Source organism: Rhagoletis pomonella, unplaced genomic scaffold (assembly GCF_013731165.1).
Source record: "Rhagoletis pomonella isolate Grant_MI unplaced genomic scaffold, Rhpom_1.0 Rhpom_scaffold_00278, whole genome shotgun sequence".
NCBI classification, from domain to species: Eukaryota; Metazoa; Arthropoda; class Insecta; order Diptera; family Tephritidae; genus Rhagoletis; species Rhagoletis pomonella.
In genome coordinates, this window is record NW_023458832.1 from 92,518 (window position 1) to 100,820 (window position 8,303).

Genomic DNA, 8,303 nt, shown 5'->3' on the forward strand with positions numbered 1-8,303 from the left:
CAGACATGGCCTTCTTTTTAAGTGAATAGTAAAAACATAAAGAGTCAAAACTTGTCAGTATGCGGGTGTCGTATAGTTATGGTAAGCACTATGATTATAAAAATACCTTTTATTTTTTATTACTGAGCCTGGCAAAATGTTAACCAAAACTTAAAATTTCATTTGTAAATTAAGTTTCAGAAACAAGAAACAACGTACAAATTATGAATATAAAATCAAAGCAATTTGTGCCTCTAGTTAATTTTGTTTAAATTTTCCCATGGCTTGAGCATTTAAAAAAAGAAATTCTTTTTAAATGAACCCAACGAATTTTCAACATTTGCTGAATTTTTTATATAAATATTAGTTTTTACTTATTTTTTGGCAGCACAAAGGAAATTTACAAAAACGTAGTTTATTTGCGTTTAGTTAATTTAAATATATTATTTGAAAAAAATATTTTTTAAGCATATACAAATATTTTTAATTTAAGCTATATTAAACAATTTTATTTGTTAAAAATTTTCTATAAATTTAGCAATTTACTACATATACATATGTATATTTACATTTAAGTGCTAAAAAATGTAGATGTACTGTGAATCTTATTTGGTACTAAAGCTCTCACTTGGTTGGTACTGATTTTGCAATTTTTTTTTTTTGTATACAAGTATTTTATATATATTAAACACTTGGATACATAATAGACATAAATATGTATGTATCAATATATGTATATTTAAATTTTGTACGAAGGCAGCCAACTTGACATTTTTAAGTAAAGCGTTTTAAACGCATAAATTATTGTATACGTATGTTTTTATTCATAAAAAGCAGATAATTTTTAGTAATAACTACAAATTAGGCATTGATTTCACCGCAACCCATTTGTGCTTCGTCGTTTTTTTTTTGTTTTTGTTTTAAATATGCGACAATAGCTGCCCGCTGGCATTCATGCAATTAAATAGTTACAAACAGATAAAAGAATTATAATTTACTTGTGCAAACAACAAACACAAACATGCATAAATAAGTATGTATAAGTGAAAACAAATTGTTTTTAACTTAAATAAAAAAAAATCGATCGCAATAATTGAAATTGGATGTGGTATTATTTTCTTTTTTTTCAATTGAAACCAACTCCGCAGGCTTACGAAAATATTTATAATTATTACGAAAAAATGCAAACAAACAAATTAAAACAAACTGCTCTATTTAGCATACGCATAAGTGCACATATACACACATTTATAAATACACACATACAAACAATTATATTAAAACAATTATATTTGTAGTTAGCAAATAAGCGTAAACGAAGAAAAATATGTATAAACGAATTGCGGTGGATTTAAATTAGCACCGTTAATGGTGACGCTGACTTGTATATGGAAATTATATTAAATTTTTAGATATTACAATTAAATAAATATGTATAGCCTAAGTACATGCATACATAGTTTTATTAAGACAAACACACACATGCATACACACATAGTAATAATAAAAAATATGTGCATAAATATAGAATTAAAATTGCAAATACAATGTATTACTAATATTATGAGTATTAAATATAATTTTTTTATAAATAATTAAACAAAAACATAAACGACTTTTTAATTGGAAAGCAATTAAGGTAATTGGCCCATAAATATTTTGTTTTGTTACACAGAAAAGAGGCAAGTAAACAATTTTTTGATTTATTAAACGAAACTTTGAACAAAGTGAATGAAAGTAAAGTAGCGGAGTTAATTAAATCAAATTAAATAATGACTGCATTTACAAGTACCGTAGGCAAAAAGGTCGTACGATCGGTGTATTCTTGTCTAGAAAGCTGCAAGCGCGAATTTCTCATAAAGTTTTTGTACAATTTTTATAAAAAAATTTGGGTCTATAGAGCATGCCTAAAGCTATCTTGAGAAGACCCAAAAATGTTTCTACGGCAAATATTTATATCAATTTTTTGGGCTGAAAGAAAGATTTGAGGCGCGATTTTTCACATTTTTTTCTACAAAATCTGTATTAAAGACTCTTTACAAAATGTGCCTGAAAATGGTTGATCTGGAAAAAATTTCTGACTGCAGTAGATACAACTGATGGTTGAAAGTTGCGCACTTAAATTAAGAAAAATGTGAAAAATGAGTCCTGACTGCTGGCGGTTGGGCGATACTTCGATTGCGAACAGGTCGTACGACCGGTGTATTCTTGTCTAAAAAGCTTCAAGCGCGAATTTCTCATAAAGTTTTTGTACAATTTTTATAAAAAATTATGGGTCTATAGAGCATGCCTAAAGCTTTCTCCTCAAGTCCTAAAAATGTTTCTACAGCAAATTTTTATATCAATTTTTGGGCTGAAAAAAATTTCAGACTGCAGGAGATCCAACCGATGGTTGAAAGTTTTGCCCAAAAATTAAAAAAAATGTGAAAATTAAGTCCTGGCTGCTGGCAGTTGGGCGATAATTCGATTTTAAGTTTTAATAGGCTCGTATAAGACGGAAGGTTATATTGAGTATCCCAACGGAAATTTCTTAAAGCGAAAAGTAGGAATTGTTTTTGAATTGATTCGATCTTCTCTGAGCAAATTTTCTGATACGGTACATTTGGTTTCATACCAAATAATTGTTCCGTTATACTCAAAAACTATATAAAAAAATTAAATTGCCTCCAAAATTTTATATTAAATTGCTTCAGCCGAAATGTGATCTATAGAATGAAATAGATTGTCTCTATGAAAAGATGCTTGGTTAGAGAGAGATTTCCTATTGAATTTATATAAAATTCTTATTGATCTCATTTATTCCATCGTAGGCTACTAATACTACTAAGGCTTTTTTAACAGAAAATATGTAAATGACTCTAATAGGCAACAAATTGAAAAAGACCTTACATTAAATAGTAAGCTAGAACTATGCAGCCTTGTTAGTCGTCTAAGTTACAAAGCCAACACATTTCTGTCTTAAATCGACCACTGTTTTGGGCCACAGATACAATAGCTAGATAAGATGTAATATGAGAAAAAAGTCCGAAAGAAAACGACTCTCCGCTAATGAGAAATTCAAGTATATAAATAGTAATAAATAATAATGCTATAAATATGAATACATATTTATGTATGTATAATAAAGTACATATGTATGTTCAAAGCATGAATATTTTACCATCGTCTTCTAATGTCAAAAAGCAATTAAGGCACAAAGCAACGACAGAAAAAGTTACGAATGAAAATAACAAATAAATAGTTAAATGCACACACAGAGAATAAAAATAAAAGCAAACGCCACTCGACAAATGCAAAAGTTGAAAAAAAAAACAGTGGGATGCCGGAGCATAGCAAAAGCGGCATCTGACAGCAGCGTTTTCGCTGTTTGGCAAGGCAAAGGCAAGGAAGCTTTCCAATTGATAAATAAGTTGCAGTCGCTGTTTACTGGTGCTGTCTGACGGAAACGGAAATGATTCTGGTCAAAAGGAAAGTACAAGTAATGACGGCAACAAAGATAGCAATAAAAGTAAATAAGTATGTTCAACAAATATACAACAAGCGTTGTGTGTAGTTTACATAATAAATATAAAAAATGATAGAAGTAAGTAAAAAAATATATAATTTGGTAAATGTTTACTCCACTTTAATAAAGCAGTTAGAGCGGAAGACATATTTTTATGACTCTGTTGTACTAATGAGTACATTTTTTGGAAATAGCTTTTAACAGGCATCCACCCCTTATCATTCTGTACTTAATATTTGATTCAAGCCTCAGCTGATAGAAACAGAGTTCGCTTCACACTGACCAGATTTCTCTTAATGAAAAGCAGCGGCACCTAAAAGCACTCAACATGACAAAGTAACAAATAAACAGTACATATACATAAGTAAAAGTGTTACCCCGAGGCGCGAAAAATACCAAAAAATTTCAAAACACTCGAAACAATTAATATACTCACAAAAATGTGTGCCAAATTTAGTATAACTTCGTTTTTGGATTTTCAATCTGACGTAAGGATATTTTTAAAGGACTTTGAAATTTTATAGAAATGGGTAATTCAAAAAATTTGTTAAAAATATCAGCGGAATTTAGGATAACAACATTGATACCAAATGAAATAGAAAATTCTGTAGAATTTGAAAACACTTAAGTTTTTTAGTTTATAAATTTTAAATCTTTTAAGCTACAAAGTTGAGAGGACGAAATAAGAGGATGTGATCGCGCGTATATTAGTCCTTAATTTATTATTTTTTTTTAATAAGTATTACAAATTTTCAAGGATACTCAAGTGCAAAATTTTTAAGGGACATTTTCCATACCCGTTCATCCTCATTCACCAAAAAAATTAATCTCTTTTAGTTCTACAGATTTTTTTCTTTTTTTGATACCTAAGTTGTTATTCGACATTGCACTGAATTAAAAAAAAAAAAAAATTGGAAGTAATTACATTTTTTAAATTTCGAAGTCTTTCGATGTAATATAGATGCCACTAACTCTCCCTTCACCAAACATATTTTTCTTCCTTATACACAAAGTTAGGTATCGAGATTAAGTTCTAGACATGAACGGATTTTGGCCTTAATAATGTTACTAATTCTACTGGAAATCTACATTTATACTTCATGCCTTCAAAAAACCTTCAATTTTCTCTTAAAAGCTACTATTCGGCATTTTCGCACGGTCAGAAGCTAGAGTGCCTGCTTAGTTGCCCTTCAACCCACAGAAACTCTGCTCCACCCATTGCCCACCATTGCAAACCAAAAGCAAGGAAAAGTAAATTTGCTGTACTTTTTGCGTTTAGAAGTTTTCATTTTCAGTCAAATGCATGTGTGTATTTTTGTGTGGCATATATATATATGTACATACATATGGCTGGGTTATATTCATAGAAATACATGTTAGCTAAATTCTTTTTTTGGTTATTTGACTTGCGAGCATATGTATGTACATACGAATACATTCGCTTCCGGCAAACACTAAATGAATCTCTTTAGCTTTTTAGTGCTTGTACTTGCAGTTGAATAAGCTATTTAAAATTTTTTTCTGTTGATTTTTGAATCGCTTCTGGTGTTTTTTGTCGCTTTTTTGCTCCTTACTTCTATGTTTACTCGCTTACAAGCACATGACTTGCAGCGTTACTTACTTTTTTTCCTGTTCGCTGCCTGTTACATGCTGTCTGTCAACAATGAATACAACACAAAAGTCAACCGGGATAACAAACACAAATATGGTTCATATGTATTTAATATAGTTACAAAAATTTACTCTCCCCAAATGTACATATGTACATACATATCTACACATAAATATATTTGACTTTGAAGTTGGACTTTTTTCTGCGTAAATGCCCAAAAACAGTTGTGTGTAAGTGGCTCAGCAAGGATTTTGGGAACGGGGATGGGGTGGTGACTTAAGACTAACTAATGAATAATGACAAACGACTTGCGGCTAATGAATAACGACAATTGATTTATGAGAAATTACTAACAATCAATGACTAATAACTTATTGCTAATGCTTTATAACTATTGAGTATCGAATTATGGCTAGTGACTTATGATTAACGACTATTGATGCGTGAATGAGGAATGGCCAATCATTGAAGAGCAATGACTGACGATTAATGATTTATGATTAACGTCTAATGAATTAAGACTTACTAAGGTCCAATATTATCTATTGATTATATTCTAATAACTTATGACTAATGACTTACTAATTAGGATTTCCGACTTATGACTTAGGACTGATAAAGCGGGGAAACACAATTGGCAGAAGCGAGGAATTTGAGTAAACTCTTTGCGAGTCAGTTAAGTTTTAGTACCCACCCGGGTTGCCCTATTGAGCTTTTTCGGCCTAATTTTGTAAGTTTTTTATCATTGGAAGGATGGTAGAGCGGTTCAAATTTTGGTAGGTTTCCTGATAAATAAGCCTAGTATATCATCTCTTTCATTTTCAGTTTAATTACACCTCCACATAGCACTGCTGCAGCAGAACGTTAGTTTTCTAGGGGGTAGTTTAATAAATTAAACAAGTAAGAGCAGCGCTGTCTTCGGCTATGCCGAAGGCTTCATACCTTTCATGAACATCTGCAAATTTTACTTTGACAGATTACTGCTTTTGAGTACATCTGCATACATCGATAGAGGAGTTACATACTTATATAAAAAATCGCATCTAAACAATCAGAGGTATGGAAGATATACTTTATATGACACCAATCTAAGTGATTTTCATCGCTATGTGATCGGTATGTAAACCGGTAACACAGTTTATTGGGTTTAGTTTCGTACATAAAGGAGATATATGGCAAAAACTGGTATCTTAACAATCAGTGCTATAGGAGATAAAGCTTATACAGCATAGATTTTGACGATTTTCTCAGTAGACTTTGTATTATTATTTATAAAATATCTTACGAAATTTATCGGTTTTAGCTGTTCAAATAAAGGAGTTTTACAGTAAAATCCCATATCTGAACAATCAGATGTATGGAAGATATATGTTGTAGTCATCCGATCCTTGTTATTTTCACTGTAAGTATTCTGTTAATAATGAGTGAAAATGGTGCGAAATTTCATGTTCCTAGCTGCATAAATGGAGGAGTTATGATAAAAGACCTCATATCTGAACAATCAGTTGTATGGGGGCTGCAGGTTATAGTGACCCGATCTTTGTTATTTTCACTGTAAGTCTTCTGTTGATAATTATTGAAAACAGTGCGGAATTTCATGTTCCTAGCTATATAAATGGAGGAGTTATAACGCAAAATTTTATATCTGAACAATCAGTTGTATGGGAGCTATAGGTTATAGTGACCCGATCTTTGTAATTTTCACTGTAAGTAATCTGTTGATAATGGGTGCAGGTATTGCAAAATTTCATGTTCGTAGCTACATAAATGGAGAAGTTATAATGAAAAATCTCATATCTGAACAATCAGTTGTATGGGAGCTATATGTTATAGTGGTCCGATTCTTCCGGTTCCGACAAATGATTAATACATTATAAAAATACACCCACCTACCAAATTTGATCCGGATATCTCGAAAACTGAGAGACTAGATTGCATACAAACAGACAGACAGACGGACAGACGGACAGACGGACAGACGGACATGGCTAAATCAACTCAGCTCGACGTTCTGATCATATAAGTATACATTTTCATGGGTCTATCTCTTTTTGTTCTGGTACTTACAATCATCGGACCAAAGTTATAATACCATTTCATGCTCATGAAAGGTATAAAAACTGTCCCAAGAGACATAATAAAGAAGTCTTCTATTGTTTTCTTAATAAAAACTTTGCTCAGAAGTAAATACCATAAGCAACATAATGATATGCATAAAACTAATAAACAATACGACTACTCGCCCTATGTATGATCATTGATCAAGCATAAAAAACTTAAACGTAAATAAGTTAATATTTAAAAATATTTGTTTCAACAAGCGTTTTAAATTTTTAATTAATATATATTTCAAATATCAACATGTCGTATGAGTTACTTAGACGAGATGAAAATGTTACTCATACGTAACGCTCGTATTTTTTTTTTGACAAATAACTTTATATTGCTCCGAAAAAATCCCGTCTCGCATTATCACCATTTAAAAAAAAAGCATTTTTTACAGTATAGTATTTTTTGAAACAGTTTTCCACTAAAATAAAGGAATTCCGTTGTACACCCCGAGACAAAATGATATCTCTAATAAAAGCCATGTAAATCCAAATTTCTCACTTTGCAAAAAAAAATAGATAAATTCAAAAAAGTACCACAAAAAAAATTCTAGTTTGAAAAATATTTTTTTTTTCGACTAATAAAATTTCGTCAGAATACGAAATCATAATAATCGTAGCCTTACTCTGCTCGACAATATGCATTTTTATAACACTGTGTATTAAAAATGTATTAATATTAAAAAAAAAGAAGTAAAACTTAAGATAGGAAATGCCGGAGAGAAATAAATGAGCGATATACATACACATGTACATATTTTCTAATAGACAAAAACACACTTATTTAAATTTTTTTAACGACCTTTAATTTTGAATTTTTTATAACCAACTGTAAAGTTTAATTATTATTTGTGCCTGAGAAAACATCCATATCTACAATATTAACTAGTAGATTGTGGTAACTAAAGTAAGATATGAAATGTTTTATTTCAATATTATTGATATTTCTAGAAAAACTCGCATCAATGGTAGCCGCTCCTTTGGTTGTTGGATCACTTCTACCATTAACCATTTCCAGTGAAAATTTTTCTTTAAAAACTTTTGTCAGTTCATCAGATTTGGCCAGCGAGAAGTTGACGTTGAAATCTCCTGCGAGAAT